The sequence below is a fragment of the Dasypus novemcinctus genome, chromosome 4 (genome assembly GCF_030445035.2).
Source record: "Dasypus novemcinctus isolate mDasNov1 chromosome 4, mDasNov1.1.hap2, whole genome shotgun sequence".
In the NCBI taxonomy this organism is placed as follows: domain Eukaryota; kingdom Metazoa; phylum Chordata; class Mammalia; order Cingulata; family Dasypodidae; genus Dasypus; species Dasypus novemcinctus.
In genome coordinates, this window is record NC_080676.1 from 76,014,524 (window position 1) to 76,031,231 (window position 16,708).

At 42.9% G+C, this 16,708-nt stretch overlaps 1 protein-coding gene and 1 non-coding gene across 2 annotated transcripts in view; one reads left to right on the plus strand and one right to left on the minus strand.

The window, feature by feature from the left end:
- The window catches only part of KALRN (kalirin RhoGEF kinase), a 775,504-nt gene that overhangs the window by 593,550 nt on the left and 165,246 nt on the right, over positions 1-16,708 (minus strand).
- TRNAV-CAC (transfer RNA valine (anticodon CAC)) lies at positions 15,888-15,962 on the plus strand. Its single transcript has one exon. It is a non-coding gene; the product is annotated as a tRNA-Val (tRNA).

Consider the following 16,708-nt stretch of genomic DNA (forward strand, 5'->3'; position numbering starts at 1 on the left):
CTTAAGGACTTACCCATCATTGCCAGGGCCCTCTCCTGGCAGGTACTGGAGGAAAGGATGTCTTAGACCTTGTTCCCCAGTCACTGCCCAGAGGCATGCCAAGAATGTATTGATGGCCCAGTAGTATAGGACCACAGACTCGTCTGACCCTCAGTGTCTCCCACCACTTATGGTGACACCACCCTCACAGGACTGGTCTTCCAGCCCCCTCCCCACATGTTGGATGATGATACTGACCTGCAAGAAACTCAGTTTTGTAATGATCTTTTGGAACTCATGTATTTCACTGGTGACTGCTCACCTCTTCCAGGCTAGCCCAACAGTCCCTCAGCTCTTAGCCAGCCATTCTGCCAAACACTTCAAAGTGCCACCACAAATCTTGTTGTATCAACATCATCATAAGTTTTGAGGTGGAAAGTCAGTTTTCTTCAGGTAAACAAGTGACTAAACCAACCCATAAAAGGCCATCTTGGAGAACCAGCAAGATGGCAGCAGAGTAAGGGTTCCTAGAATCAGCTCCTACTACAGGGCAGTTAGCAAACACCCAGAGCTCTCTGGAGCTAGCTGAAGCACCTGTTTGGGAGCTCCAGGAGGCCAGAAGAGCATCCTGCAACATCCTTGAAGGAGTGGAAGAAGGAGACTGACAATCTGCTGAGAAGACTCATCGGCCTTGGAGGCCGATGCCCATCTTCCACGGGAGGCACAAGCCACCTCGGGAGCTGTTTTGCGGCTGGAATTGAAAGTTCCACTTCCCCAAAATGGGGGAGGAAGAGACGGTTGGGCACCACTTTCAGCTACTGATGAGTAAATTCAGTGAGCAACAGTATAATCCTGAGAACAGCTAAAGTTTGAGCCTGTCCAAGTCAGAAAGAGGCCGGGATCCACCATCTCAACTCTGTGCCTGGCACAAGGGAAAGCGGGACAGACTGAGGATCCCAGTGCTGGTGGGGACTGGCTTCTTTCCATCCAGATCATACTGCAGGTCTAGCCTAGGCTACAATGCCACCTCCAGCAGGAAGGAAGATGCAGGGACCAGCGCCGGCCTCTACGGGAAATTACTGACCAAGCCACGGAGGCTGATGATCATCCTACTCTAGCAGCACGAGCCGCCCCAGGAGCTCTTCTGTGACAGGAATTGGAAGCTCCTTTTCCCAGAAGCAGGGGAGGAGGAGATAGTTGGCTGCCGATTTCGGCTACTGACTGGTAAGACTTGGTTGGCTGAGATATAATCCTGGAAACAGCTGGGGTATGAACCAGTCCAAGTCGGAAAGAGGCCAGGAGCCACCATTTTTACTCCGTGCCCAGCCTGAGGAGAAGCCAGACTGACTGAAACTCTCAGTGTCTGCAGGAACCAGTTTCTTTCACGCAGATCAGCCTGCAGCCCTAGCCTAGGCTTCAGTCCCGTCTCTGGCAGGGAGGAGGCTGAGGAACCCTGCACCAGCCTACACAGGTAACTGCAGGTAGCTTTGGCTGGCATAGACTGAAAATCAGAAGTCTACCAGGGCAACTGCAGTCATCTTGGATCTGGACTGCATAGATTGCTGCCCACACCTACAGCTCCATCCCCACCCCAGGCAGGGGAAAAAGGGATGTGAAGCTTCATCAGTCTCTCTGGGCATCTACAGTCTAGGGCTGCATATGGATTATTCCACATAGCTGTGACTTTGTTCCTACCCCTGGCAAAGGAGAAATTTGGAAGAAGCTTCACTGGTCCCTGGCGCAATGAGGGCAGCTTGAGCCTCCACAGCTTACAGCACCAACTACACGCTTGGCTCCTACTGCACAACCAGCAAGGAAGAAAGGACAGGAAGCCCTAACTAAAGAGAAAAACTGCACCCAGAATAAATACTCTAATTAATCCAGATGCCAAGATACCAACAAAAAATTACAATCCACACCAAGAAACAGGAAACTATGGCCCAGTTAAAGGAACAAGATAAGCCTCCAGATGACATAAAGAAGTTGAGACAACTAATCATATATGTTCAAACAAATCTCCTTAATAAATTCATTGAGATGGCTAAAGAAATTAAGGATATTAAGAAGACACTGGATGAGCACAAAGAAGAATTTGAAAGCATACATAGAAGAATAGCAGATCTTATGGCAATGAAAGGTGCAAAAAATGAAATTTTAAAAACATTGGAATCATACAATAGCAGATTTGAGGAGGAGGAAGAAAGGACTGGTGAGCTTGAAGAAATAACCTCTGAAAGTGAACATACAAAAGAACAGATGAAGAAAAGAATGGAAAAAATTGAACAAGGTCTCAGGGAACTAAATGACAGCAAAAGGCGTGCAAACATATGTGTCATGGGTGTCCCAGAAGGAGAAGAGAAGGGAAAGGGGGTAGAAGGAATATTTGAAGAAATAATGGTAGAAAATTTCCCAACCCTACTGAAGGACATAGATATCCATGTCCAAGAAGGACAACATACTCCCCTCAGAAAAAATCCAAATAGACCAACTCCAAGACACATACTCATCAGAATGTCAAATGCCAAAAACAAAGAGAGAATTCTGAGAAAAGCAAGAGAAAAGCAATGCATAATATATAAAGGATATCCAATAAGATTAAGTGCTGATTTCTCACCAGAAACCATGGAGGCAAGAAGAGAGTGCTCTGATATATTTAAAATAAAAGAGAAAAACTTCCTGCCAAGAATCTTTTATCTGGCAAGACTGTCTTTCAAAAATGAGGGCAAAATTAGAATATTCACAGAAAAACAAAAAGTGAAAGAATTTCTAAGCAAGAGACCAGAATTTCAGGAAATACTAAAGGGTGTGCTAGAGCCTGAAAAGAAAAGACAGGAGAAAGGGGGCTGGGAAAGCATCTAGAAATGAAGATTATGTCAATAAAAGTAACTAAAAGTGTCAAAAGAGTGGTGAAAATAAAATATGACAGATAAAACTCAAATAGTCAGGAATAAACTTAACCAATGATGTAAAGCACTTGTATTCAGAAAACTGCAACTCAACGTTAAATCAAAAAAGCCCTAAATAACTGAAGAACATTCTATGCTCATGGATTGGAAGACTAAATATCATTAAGATGTCAATTCTACTCAAATTGATACACAGATTTCATGCAATCTCAATTAAAGAAAAAATTGAAAACATCATCATTAAATTTATTTGGAAGGGTAAGGAGTCCTGAATAGCCAGAAACATCATAAAAAGGAAAAGTGAACCCTCATCTCCAGACTTTAAATCATAATACCTACCTATAGTGGTAAAAACAGCATGGTACTGGCCTAAAGACAAACACAATAGACCAATGGAACCAAATTTATGGTTCAGAAACAGACCCTCACAGGTATGGTCAAGTGATTTTTACTAGCCTGTCAAACCCACACAGCTCAGACAGAACAGTCCATTCAGCAAATGGTGCTGAGAGAACTGGATGTGCATAGTTGAAGGAGGACCCCTATCTCACACCTTATCCAAAAACTTAACTCAAAATGAATTAAAAAACTAAAAATAAAAGCAAGAACCATAAAACTTCTACAAGAAATTATTGGAAAATATCTTCAGGACCTGGTGGTAGGTGGCGGATTCTTGAAGGAGATAAGAGGAGGACTGAGTGGACTACTAATGTTTAATGTATGTAGAAGTCTTAATTAGCTTTACTGTAAAAGTGTGGAACTGTGTAGAGTGGATGGTAACACAAAGTGGGTAACAGCTAGTTTATAAATGGGGATGTGAATGAAAATGGTAGTCTAGTTATGTAAATGTCAATTGACAGAATGCTGGAGAATAATCTAGGAACTGGATAGCACAGTAAACCAAGAGGTAGATGAGAATTATGGTTGATGGTACTGCAGGGTGTTCAGAATGTGGGAAAGCATGGGAAAAATACAGCCAGAGTGACCTATGGACTGTGGTTAGTAGTAATAATATAATATTCTTGCATCTATGCAAAAGATGTACTGTGTTGATACTAAGGCAGTATGAAAAATGTGAGCCAAATATGAACTATGGACATGGTAACAATCAGATGATATTATTTTATCTGTAGCAAATGACACACAACACTGTGGAGTGTTGATGGAGGGGTGTTGTCTGGGAAATCTGCACATGTGCACGATTGTTTTATAGGTTTACAACTTCTATCATAAAAAATATATTTAAAGAATAATAATGGGTGGGTTAGGGGAAAAACACACAAATGTAAGATAAGGACTATGATTAGTAGTAAGATGTTGACAATATTCTTTCAAAATTTGTAACAAACATCTCATGACAATGCAAGGTGTTGGTAGAGGGTTGATGTATGGGACCCCTGTATGATGTTATGCATGTTTGCTTTGTAAGTTTACAACTTTTACTATACACTTAATTGTTTATGTATATTCATATATAAATGATATAAAGATAATGATAGGATTGGTTGGGGGGAAAATACTTTGTTTAGTAGTAATATTTTGACAATGCTCTTTAATCATTAGTTTTTTTTGTTGTTTTTCTTTTTTTAAGATTTATTTTTTATTTACTTCTCTCCCCTTCCCCCCACCCCCAGGTGTCTGTTCCCTGTGTCCATTAGCTACCTGTTCTTCTGTGTCCACTTGTATTCTTGTCAGCGGCACTGGGAGTCTGTGTCTCTTTTTGTTGCATCATCTTGCTGCTTCAGCTCTCGTATGTGCTGGCGCCACCCTGGGCAGGCTGCACTTTTTTTGCACCGGGCGGTTCTTCTTATGGGGTGCACTCCTTGCACATGGGGCTCCCCTACAGGGGGGACACCCCTGCATGGTACGGCACTCCTTGCATGCATCAGCACTCCACATGGGCCAGCTCATCACACAGGTCGGGAGGCCCTGGGTTTCAACCTTGGACCTCCCATGTGGAGGCGGATGCTCTATCAGTTGAGCCAAATCCACATCCCTTTCATCATCAGTTAGCAAGTTATTGGTGGTAGGGTGAGTTATGAGAGTCCTGAATGATGTTATATATGTTTGTTTTGTAAGTTCACAACTATTACCATACACTTACTGTTTATGTATGTTTATGTATGAGTGATATACTTCAATAAAAATTTTAAAAATTCAATGAAAAGGCCATCCAAAGCATTTCAGACAACAATATCAAGTGGCTAAATTAAAATGAAAAGTCCCATGAAACCCTCCACTGCAGTGACTATTAATGACATAGTAATTATAACCACAACAGCAAATATCATTACCAATTTCAAGTGTTGACTTGAAACCAGCTGGTACACTGAGCAAAATACTCCAGTCCTAAAAAGTTCTGGGAATTCATGTAACATTTAAATACAACTTAGATGGAATCTCTTCCTACCTATGGGAATGAAACTATACTTCACAATGTGCCATACTACCCAGAAAACCCTAGGAACTAAAAATAAGAAGTCTTTTGTGGTGACAAGAAACTGACCTTATCCCATAATAAGGACTATTTCTGCCAACTCAAGTAAGGGTGTGGCAGATATTGGCCAGAGGCTCACCAAGCGCATTCCCTCTTCTTCTGGAGCACACAACTCTGCTACATTTCCCAGCATCCCTTGCAGTTAGGAGTAGCCATGTGACTGCACTCTAGCCAACGGAATGTCGGCAGAAGTGCTGTGTGTCACTTCTAGAACTGGCCCATGAAATTGTCCTACAGGTGCAGCCTTCATATTCTCTCTCCTTTCCTCTGCTAGCTGGATACAGAAGTTTCCAGGAGAGGACTCCAAGGTCCTAAGGGATGGCAAAGCCAGAATGGAAGGAGCCTGGGTCCCTGGGTTGTGGACAGTGTCATAAGCAACAAATAAGATTCTATTATGCTATCCCTGACATTTTTAAGTTATTACAGCAGTCAACCTCTGCTGATCCATAAGCATAAAACATTGCCACTGTTAACATAATTTTTGGTGAACTATCAGGGAGGCAAACTGTCAAGATTCTGAATAAATTGCTTTTGATCTCCATTCCAAATCTGAGGTTCAGTTTTAATGTATTCTGTGAAGGATAGGTATGGTCTCTTTTGAAAGCAATAAGGATATGCCAGCAATCTGGGTAAAAAACTGCAGGAAAACTTTAAAGAGAAGAACAATAAACACAGAGGAGGAGAACACCTAGAAGGACTTGGATACCAGTGACCCATGGTTAGCTAGGCTCCCCACTCTTCCCCCTAAAAGAGTTCACCCATTTCCAAGCCTTTGACATGTGAAACTACCAGGTAAATTTTAAAGATATGAACATAAGATGCTATTATTATTATTTCTCTGATTCCCAAGTCTAAATCCTTGGACTTATCTCTCGCCCACCATGCTCTAACCACATCTCCAACCAGCAATAGGTGTTTCCATTTAGGTGGCTTCCAAAGTTCAAAACTCCACTGTTCTCAATTTTGTGTCTGCATTATGTAGGAAAGGGGAATAATTATTTGCTTCATGCCTAACATAAGCTAGGTCCAATATGGTAATTAAAATGCCTTGCTTAATCCTCACATACTCTTTCTTGAGATATCATTATCTGCATTTCACAGATATGGAAACTGAGGCTCACCGAAGTCAAATAATTAATCCAAAGTAACACAACAGCTAAGTAGGAACTGTAATAATGATTTTCATTTGTGTGAAACAACATAAACAGTTAATTACACTGGATAGTATGCTGCAGCCTGCTTGTTCTGGCTCCCTAGAGCTCATTGTAATTTTTAGGATTTTTGCCAGCTGGTTGTTAAACAGGTTGGTAGCTTGAATTCTGCCATGCTACAGAGTATTGGCATAACAGAAATATGCAAATGCAACAATAAGGGCTTTTTTTTTCCCTCCTTGGAAACATTTACCAACCTACCACTGACTACATCTCCCTATTTTGACCAAATGGCAAGGCAACACTGTGTCCTAATGGTGTTTTGTTGAAATGATAGGAATAATAACTAGAAGGAAACAGCCCCTGGACTGCAGACTTTACAAACCAAAATTTACAAAAGCACAGGTGAACACTGAGAGACACAAAGGAGTGAGGAAAAGGTATGTCTCCCTTAACATAGATCAACCTTCTGACAATCCCATAAGGAATTCTCCTAATAAGCTTGTAAGAAATAATTAGGTAGGACTATCCTAGTTCTAGATGGGGAGGCAGTTAAATTCTTGAGCAGTGTGGAGAACTGTCATGGAAAGAAAGATTTTTAAACTAAGAAATAGGGGTGGCATCACAGATCACAGGCCCCTTGAGGTAAATTCTGAAACAGGGATTATAAATGAATGAATGAATGAACACAGTATTCGCATATTGATGCAGTAATCCAGACATTCCAAAGCAGAAGATAAAATCACATGACGCCTTCCAAAGCCAAAGATAAATGACTGGAATTTTTCTTTGATCAACTACAAAAGATTTACCCTCTTGAAACAAAGTGCATCTTAATTAGATGAGGAAACACCATCTGATATTTGGGATAAGGAGCTCAGATGCTTAGGGAGTGGTTAGGGGCAGTCAGTCTGCATTCATTTTTTTCTTTTTAAGTAGGCTTTCCATATGTGGGAAATAATCCCCATGTGAACAATAAAGAAATTAGCTTTTTTTTGTGGCTCAGAGCAGTTGTTACCAAACCTAGATGATCAGATTTGGTTAAGAAGATTTTTTAAAAATACAGACTCCGGTGTCTACATTTAGATTTAGATCCAGCATGTCCATGAAATTGTGTTTGCCAGAGCTGAACTGAAACACTAATTAAAGTATAAGAGCAAAACAATAACTTTCCTTATTAAAGGATCTGAAGATTGACCAATTGACCCTAGTGTGGCCAGTGGTCAGAAAAACACTTAGGACAGAGAATCTAGGGAGGATTCCAGTTTTTTTTTTTAGAGTTACAGTTAGATAGAGCAGAACTCTGAGTGTTAAGTGTGTTTAGAAGGTGAACTACATAATTTCTCTGAGCCTCAGAATCTTCATCTGTAAGATGGGGATACTCACTTCCTATTTGCTAGGCTGTTGGAAGGATGGAAAGCATCTACCAAAGAGGTCATTGTTAGTTATTGTTACTGTTGTTGTTATTTTTCATCCTGCCTTGGGAACATTATCCCAGCCAGAACCAAGTCAATGCATAAAAAGCAACAGAAGAAGCTAACTGGGTAACTTTCAACCTCCCTCCTCCAGCAGCAGCTCACAGCAGGCTCATAGCAGCCCTCTGAGGAAGAGATCAGTGGCTAATCACTGTGTCAGTGTCAGAAAGCAAGATTTCAGCTTTAGCTTGGCTCTGCTCTCAACTTGCTACTTGAACTTGAGTAAGCCTCCTACTTCTATTAGTCTCCATTTCCAGCCCTGCCAAATGGGCACAACCAAACAGAATCTTTCTTGGCCAGAAGCTCTAATGCAAAGCCCAGGAGAATGAATTCATAAGAAGATTGACACTGAATTCAGGAATAATGAGCCAGCCTGTCACTGGCCCCCAGAGCATTCCCTCCTGGTCAGGGAAGATGTTGGTACCCCCAAACTGTTGCACTAAGCCTCAGCAAACTGGGGGCTTAATGACAGATGACACCAAGTTTCTGGGAAACAAATCTATCTATCCAGCTCCAAAGCTTTGCAGTAAGAAAGAGGGAGAATGGGAATCATGCCCCAGAGTAATGAAACCAAGGTTCCTGGGGTCAGCATATAAAACACTAATGGAACTTGAGACACCAGCAGAACAAGTCAGGGAGTAAAGGAAACAAGCAAAGCTAAGAGTGAAGAGTGCTGTTGGCCCAGCCTGCCAGCTGGCATGACACACTGGAAATGGGACACAGTCAGCCAGACAATCAGCAGGACAACTGCAGGGGACCACAGCAGCATTGAGATGCTCCAGAGATTCCAGAAAATCCTCAGGAATTAAGAGAATGGCATTTTGTTCCCTACCAAAGAGGAAAAGAGCAAGTAAAAGATGATGAAGTCTTAAGTAAAATATGATGAAGCAAAATACAAGGGAAGGATCCCTCTGGTGTTGCAAGAAATAATCACAGACGATGCAAACAAATGCTACCAGTGGAAAGAAACAGGAAAAGGAGAAGAGATCAGGAGGAGTGGGAGGGATAACAGCTTTTAGAAGACTCAAAGAAAACTAAGCTACCCAACATCTCATTAAAGGAGTAGGGTAAAGTGGCTGCCACCTCTTCACACAGAGGAGGGAATATTCCAAATATTTATGCTGCGATTTTTTCTAATTTAAATTTTCCACACCAATTCCATATAGACGAAACACTCCAAACAAATGGATGTCACATTTTCAACTTGCACTAGCTCTGAAGTTGCTGTGGGAAATGGAGAGGAGGAAGGTAGTGATATGCTGTGACAAGAAAGGCTTCCCATGCTGCCCCAACCCCTGATCCCAGCCTGCTGACTGAACCTTGTTTCCAAAGAGCTCCTGGTCACAGCTCCAAGAGCCAAGCCTGGCCAGAGGTGAGAATATGACCCAAATAAAAGCACTTCTCCCTCAAGACAGGAACCTCATCATTGGAGCAGATGCATGTAAATGTTGCATTTACAGATTTAATTTATACTCCAAAAATCTGTAAGTCCTTAAAAGTTACTTGGCAAACAGTCCCAAGTTTATCAGTTGTTTGTCTGTGTCCTCCATTAGATGGGGAGCTCCTGGAGGGCAGGGACAACATTTCTCCCATCCCACCAGAGGCATGGGGAGTGCAGAGACCATACCCATTAATCTGTTCAGACCCCAGCAGGGCTCCATAAACAAGGAAATGCTTTTTATGAGGATGACATTTTAAATCCCTGCTTTTCTAAAGGATTCTTCTCTGGAAAAGAAAAGTTCAGAGAAACTAGTGATGTCTGTTAAAAAAGAAAATACACACAAAGCTCCAGTCCTAGGGAAGTGCCAAGACACAGGAGTGACCAGGAGCCCAGCCAGATGGAGTTAAGGAAAGCCATTGTGTGCCTGCTAGGAAGGGATGGCCAAAGCCACACAGTGTCTCCATCACCCTCTGAGCTCATTTCAGCTGGGACCTCCCAGTCCTCAGAATCCTGCATCAGTTAGGATTGTGTTTGGCTGAGAGTAACAGGAAACTCTACTACAATGGCTTAAAGAAGTAAGGTACTTATTTGACTAAAGCAATAGTGAAGCCCAGAGCGGACAGTCCAAGGCTGCCTCAGTGGTGGCTATCTTCTTGGTGCACCTTCTCTGAATGTAGATTTTGTCGTTTGGTCACAAGATGGCTACAGTATCTCCTGACATCATATCTCCATTCTAGGAAGGAAGAAGAGTAAAGAGCAAGTAGCTTTGCCTTTGGCTGCTGAAACAAATGCCGTGCAACAGGTTGTCTTAAACAATGGGAACTTATTGGCTCACAGTTTTGAGGTCAGGAGAAGTCCAAGATCGAGGCATCATCAAGGCCACACTTTCTCCCAGAAGACTATGGGATTCTGGGTTGCAGTGATCCTTGGCCCTTGGCTTCTCTGTCACACAGCAATGTGTGCGGTGGCCTCTCCTGGTTTCTCGGAGTCTTGCTGATTTCCAGTTTATTCCCATGGCTTTCTCTCTGCCTGAATTTCATTCTGCTTATAAAAGACTCCTGTAATAGGATTAAGATCCATCCTGATTCAGTTGGGCCATACCTTAACTACATGTCTTATTTACAATGGGTTCACATCACAGGAAAGGATTAAGAAAATCTTTTTCTGAGGTACATAGATCTACAGATGACTTTATCATTTATTAAGGAAGATAAGATCTTCCCGTTGACTCGTACCTACCTGTCACTGGTCAGAATTGTTTCATACATTCTCACCAGAGACAAAGGAAGCTGGGAATTTAAGTCCTTCATTTTCCATCCTCTACAATAAAGGAAGGAAAGGGGGAATGGATGCTAAGTACCCGAACTCACAGTATCTGTGCCACACAAACACATTCACAAATCAAAAGGACTCTCATACCCTACCAAGAGGGATGGTGTGAGGAGGTTCTTGATCTTCTGCTCTCTCAAATGTAAAGGGCCCCCTCACACAGTCTCAACAGACCTTCAAGTTCTCTGGCTCTTCTATGATTACACCTGTGCTGCATGTTGCTGCACAGACTCATCATTGCACAGTCCTGCCAAGTATTCCTCCAACAGAGCAGTTACATCACTGCACCATAATTGCCTGGCCGCTATACTGACTTCTGCACAAGACTCTTTGCTCCTTAAGAAAAAAGGATCATGTTGAATCCAGTATTGTTTCCCCAGCTTATAGCATGGTACTTGGCATGTAGTAAGTTCTTAGTAAAAATTGTTTGACCCGTTGTAAAAGCAAAGAAAAAAATTGAGTGAATACAAAACATCGAGCCTTTCCTTTCTTCTGCTCCTTCTCTCCAGAGTGGAATAAAGTAAACATCTGATCATTCTTCTGGGTGGCCAACTAGGACTCCACAGGTCCTAGGGAAGGTAGCTCTTGAGCCACTCAGCACAAATCAGAAACCCCTTAGGATTCAAGGGTCCAAGGAGGCACAGGTCTAGGGTATTGGGGGTGATCTTTCTGAATTCCCTGGGTGAGGTGGGTGAATTGTATGAGGAGAGGCAGGACTTTGGATGCAGGGAAAGAAATGAAGAAGGGAAATGGGAAGAAACCCAGCCTGGGAGCAGTAAGAGTGAATGCTGAGCATGCACTGTGGGGTTAAAACCCATCTTGGGGGCGGCGGACTTAGCCCAGTGGTTAGGGCGTCCGTCTACTACATGGGAGGTCCACAGTTCAAACCCCGGGCCCCCTTGACCCGTGTGGAGCTGGCCCATGCGCAGTGCTGATGCACGCAAAGAGTGCCCTGCCACGCAGGGGTGTCCCCCGCATAGGGCAAGGAGTGCGCCCTGTAAGGAGAGCCGCCCAGCGCAAAAGAAAGTGCAGCCTGCCCAGGAATGGTGCCGCCCACACGGAGAGCTGACACAACAAGATGACGCAGATTTCCATGCCACTGACAACAACAGAAGCAGACAAAGAAGATGCAGCAAATAGACACAGAGAACAGACAACTGGGGCGGGGGGGAGGGGAGAGAGAAATAAATAAATAAATCTTTTAAAAAAATAAATATAAATAAATAAAACTCATCTTGGGACCCCTATTCCAGGAATCAGCGTGGCAGTCACACAGCAGTCTGGCCTGAGCTTCAAAGTCTCCCTGTCTTTGATCTTTCAAGCCTTTGCCTGTGCTCTAGACCAGGTCTTCAGGTCTACCCATTGCCTTACCTTTGACTCTTGCCTGGCATCCTTGCCCCTGACCTCTGGCTTCCATGTACTTCCTGAGTCTAGCTGAGGCCCCATAATCCACACCCAGACCCTGTCATGGCCCTCTCCATCCTGTCCAGTGCGGCCACAGTCTCTGTTAATGAAAGAAGAAGATGCGGAGCCAAAGGAGCCTCTAGAGCAGCAGTTACTAACTTCTTCTGGGGCTAATGACTCTTTGATTCTGACGAAACACATGGACCTTTGTTGCAGAAAAGTTCACATATACATACATGCACGAAATTTCCACACAATCATAGGAAAGATAGTTCTAGATTCCTCTCCCCTCCCCCCAAAAAGCCACTTAGGGGCCCAAAATAAGAACACTTGTTCCAGAGGAGGTCATATACAATTTCTGTCTTTGGTTTGTTGTCCCCCTACCCCTGGGAGACGTCTTCAATAGCTCAACCAGGCAATTCCCAGCTTGTCCTCTCCCCAGGGAAACATTTGGAACAGTGAGAACACAAATTGTCTCTTTGATCCCTTTGAAGCCTTTAATGAGAAAACAAAAGCAAAACATTGAAAACACTATGTGGCAAACCTATGGACTTTTCTAGAAACTTAATCTGCATAATAAACTTGTAATGTGGGTATTATGCCTATTTCAGATGAGGAAATCAGGCTTAAAGAAGTTAAGGAACTTGATTATGGTCACACAAATAGTGCGCTAAGGAGTGTGGAATCAACCCCAGGCTTGTCCAAGGTCCACACATGCTCTTCTTAGCACCATACATGCCTTCCTAAGGTTATGTTTACCTTCAGGAGTAAGCAAGAGAAAATTTTCCTTGTCCCTTCAAAGTCTAGCCCCTCCCTCCATGCAGGCACAATGCCTTTAATTCCACAATCAGAAATCTAGCTTAAAAATGCTTCATTATTATATGTCCATTTCTCTGGGCCTGTATAAAAATCTGGTATTGTTTTTAAAAAACTTGTAGGGTGTCTGTAGAGCTGAATCTGGGAACATAGCATGCCTCCATAGAACTGTCACCTGAGTTAGTGAGTATGAACCAGAAAAGTGCTGGTAGCATTTTGATAGGCAACAGCCCAGAGCTGGTGAAGGTGGGAGTGGGGTTAGAACAGGCAGGGGAGCATCTTTGAAGATACAATGAGGAAAATTATCTGGCAGATGGAAGGAAATACTCAAGAAGGCTCCTGATAAATGCCATCCTATGCTCAGTCCTGGCCCTTTCCAGTACCTGCTGAAGGGCTGGAACAAGGTTGGGGTCTTTGGAAAGGGGATTTAAAATGGACTTTCCTTCTGAGCCTCCTCTTGACATAGAGGTGCAATGGACACAACCAATCCAATGTCCACATAGAAGAGGTGGCATTGGATTGGGAAAAGTGGACATGGTGGCTGATGGGTGTGGGGAAAGGCAGGAAGAGATGAGAGGTGGAGGCTTTGGGACATGGAGCTGCCCTGGATGGTGCTTCAGAGGCGATCACCGGACATTGTAAATCCTCGCAGGGCCCACTGGATGGAATGGAGGAGAGTGTGGGCCATGATGTGGACCATTGACTATGAGGTGCAGAGGTGCCCAAAGATGTACTTACCAAATCCAATGGATGTGTCATGATGATGGGAACGAGTGTTGCTGGGGGGGGGGGGAGAGGTGGGGTGGGGGGGTGGGGTTGAATGGGACCTCACATGTATATTTTTAATGTAATATTATTACAAAGTCAATAAAATAAATAAATAAAAAAATAAAAAAATAAAAATAAAAAAAATGGACTTTCTTCACTATGACCACAGGAAATGCTGGAGCTGGAGGGTGAGCTAGACAAAGAACAGGAAGGAGAGATATAATCCATAGTTGGAGGGCCAGAGGTAGAGACAAAGTCAAGGTATGATTTGACAGAATTTGGAATCAAGATGATACGAGCAAATAAAAGAAGGATGGGGTCAAACAAGAGGGGAGGAGAATGCATTCTGGGTGCTTGTTTCCAACCAGCATATGGGGCTTGCTTCTACAGGTAAGAAACAAGAGCTGGTAAGCAAGAAGGCTAGTCTTGACTAAAGCACCTAGAGAGGATGGGCACCTTCCACCATCATCGTGGATGTTCAGGAAACCAAATAGATATTCAGGAAACTGAATAGAAAATTATGACAAAGAATAGAAATTAGAAAGCTCAACATGTTATAAGCATGCAGGATATCTTGTTCTTCAAAGAAAGTAGAATGATATACTACAAGGAAATAATACTGGATGTATGAGAAGATTAAATCATGAGGGTTTATAGTTTTTTTTAATTAAAAATCCTAAATGTCTAGTAGTCAAATAAATTATGATAGCATAGTATAAATGTTAGGTATATGAGGCCTGATTTCTGCTTAGAATAAATCTCAATTCTATCACTCAAGAACTGTGTGACTTTTTAAGAATTACTTAAGTACTTAAGTCTCCATTTCCTCACCTGTAAAATGAACATAATGATAGAACCTTGCTCCTATTATTGTTAATTAGCACAGTGCCTAATATACATAAACCATTCAATGAATGCTAGCTGGCATTATTGCTGTTATCAAGATGCATCCATAAGACAAATACTATTCAACCTTTAAAAATAATTTGTAGTGGGAAGCGGATGTGGCTGAAGCAGTTGGTTGTCTGTCTGCCTGGGAGGTCCCAGGTTCGGTTGCCTGTACCTCCCAAAGAGGACAAGCACGGAGGACCTGGGTTCAATCCCTGGGGCCTCCTGGTGAAAAAGAAAAAGAGAAAGCATGCCTACATGGTAAGCCAGAGCCTGCGTGGTGAGCCAGTGCCCGTGTGAATGCCTGCATGGTAAGCCAGTGTCCCGCGTAAGTGAGTCATGCAGCAAGATGATGACGCATCAAAAGAGAGACGGGGAAAGTCAGGTGAAGCAGCACAGAAACCAGGAGCTGTGGCAGTGCAGCTGACAGGGAACCTCTCTCCCCATCAGAGGTCTTCAGGACTGAATCCCGGTGAACCCTAGAGGAGAGAAAATGAGAAGAGGAGACAACATAGCCAGCAAAAAATTAAAAAAAAAAGACAAGCAAGACAGTAAGCTGACATGATGGACTTGCACGGCAAGCTGATGCAATGAGATGACTAAACGAAGAGACACAACAAGGAAACACGAGTGGCACAATGAAGCGGAAGAGGGTCAAGTGATTTTGTGCCTCCTTCCCATATGGGAAGTCCCAGGTTTGGTTCCTGGTGCCTCCTAAAAAGAAGACAAGCATAGAGTAAATGGATACAGAGAATAGACAGTGAGCACAAACAAGTGGGGGGCAGGGAATAAATAAATAAATCTTTAAAACATAATAATTTGTAGCTATGTAGTGATACTGAAAGAAGTTTACAAGCAATATATTTTAGGTTTTAAAAAGCAAGTTATAAAATATGTATGCTTTGTGTTATCATACATTTATGTTTATATATACACCTTATATGTACAAATTTAGATGATCAAGAAAATGAGACGAAGATTCAGAAAAAAAATAAAGAACAAGAAATTACTTTTGCCCTCAGATATGAAAAGATCAGCTTCAATGCAGCCACAGAAAGTTCTAAGGGAAAATGCTCCTGAGGAATTTCTTTGATGTGAGCTTATAGAAAATCCTGGCTGTCACTGCTGCCCCACCCCCACCCTTTCCTTCTCTCTTATCTTCAGTCCACCAACTTCAATCTAGGAATGGGGAACAGCAGTCATACTGCCATCAGTATTATAAAAAATAACAGAGGAGTGGGTGTAGCTCAGTGGTTGAGCACCTGCTTCACACGTAGGAGGTCCCGGGTTCAATCCCCAGTACCTCCTTAAAAAATAAATAAGTAACAACAGCAATACCTCACATTTTCAGAGACCTTCACATACCCAGCTGGTCTTTAAAACAACCTTTACCCTGGGAAGGATCCCACCTGCACCTTGTCTCAGTCTGAGGTGGACAACTTCATATGAGACAGGGATGAAATGAGTAAATTAGAAAATTATTCAGGCCACACAAATTGCAAGAGCACCACACACTGTGCAGACATCACCGAGGAACAATTCCAGGGGTTCTCAGCTAGGTCAACTAGAGTCATGGAAAACTCCCTACCATTTCTTATTTATTCCCATGATTCAGAATGGGCAGTGGAAGGGGGTGGGGAGACAGCGTTCCAGGCTCTGAGGACAAAGGTGACCATGAAAGGAAGATCTGCAGAGGTCTGCCTTTTCTCATGGCAAAAAGAGTGCTTTTAACAAGAACTAAAACAATTACAGCAGTGCACTAGAGTGCAGGTGAGTTTGATGCAAGTGTCTGAAATTAGATTTCTGGCAGGTAGGCAGTCCTTTGCAGGCTTCAGTAGCTGTCCTTCTGTGTAGAAGCATGGACAAAGCACCCCACGCTCAGCTGCTAAACTTGGCTCCTCATTGTTACCCAAACAATGGAGTCAAGAGGTAGATGAGAGTGGAGACAAAGATAGAGACTCTTGTGGAGCCAATTCTGAGCTCAGGAAGAACGCATCCCGAGAGAGAGTGATTCATTGAGGCTCTGTATTCTCAGACCTTCCCCTTTCAAGACA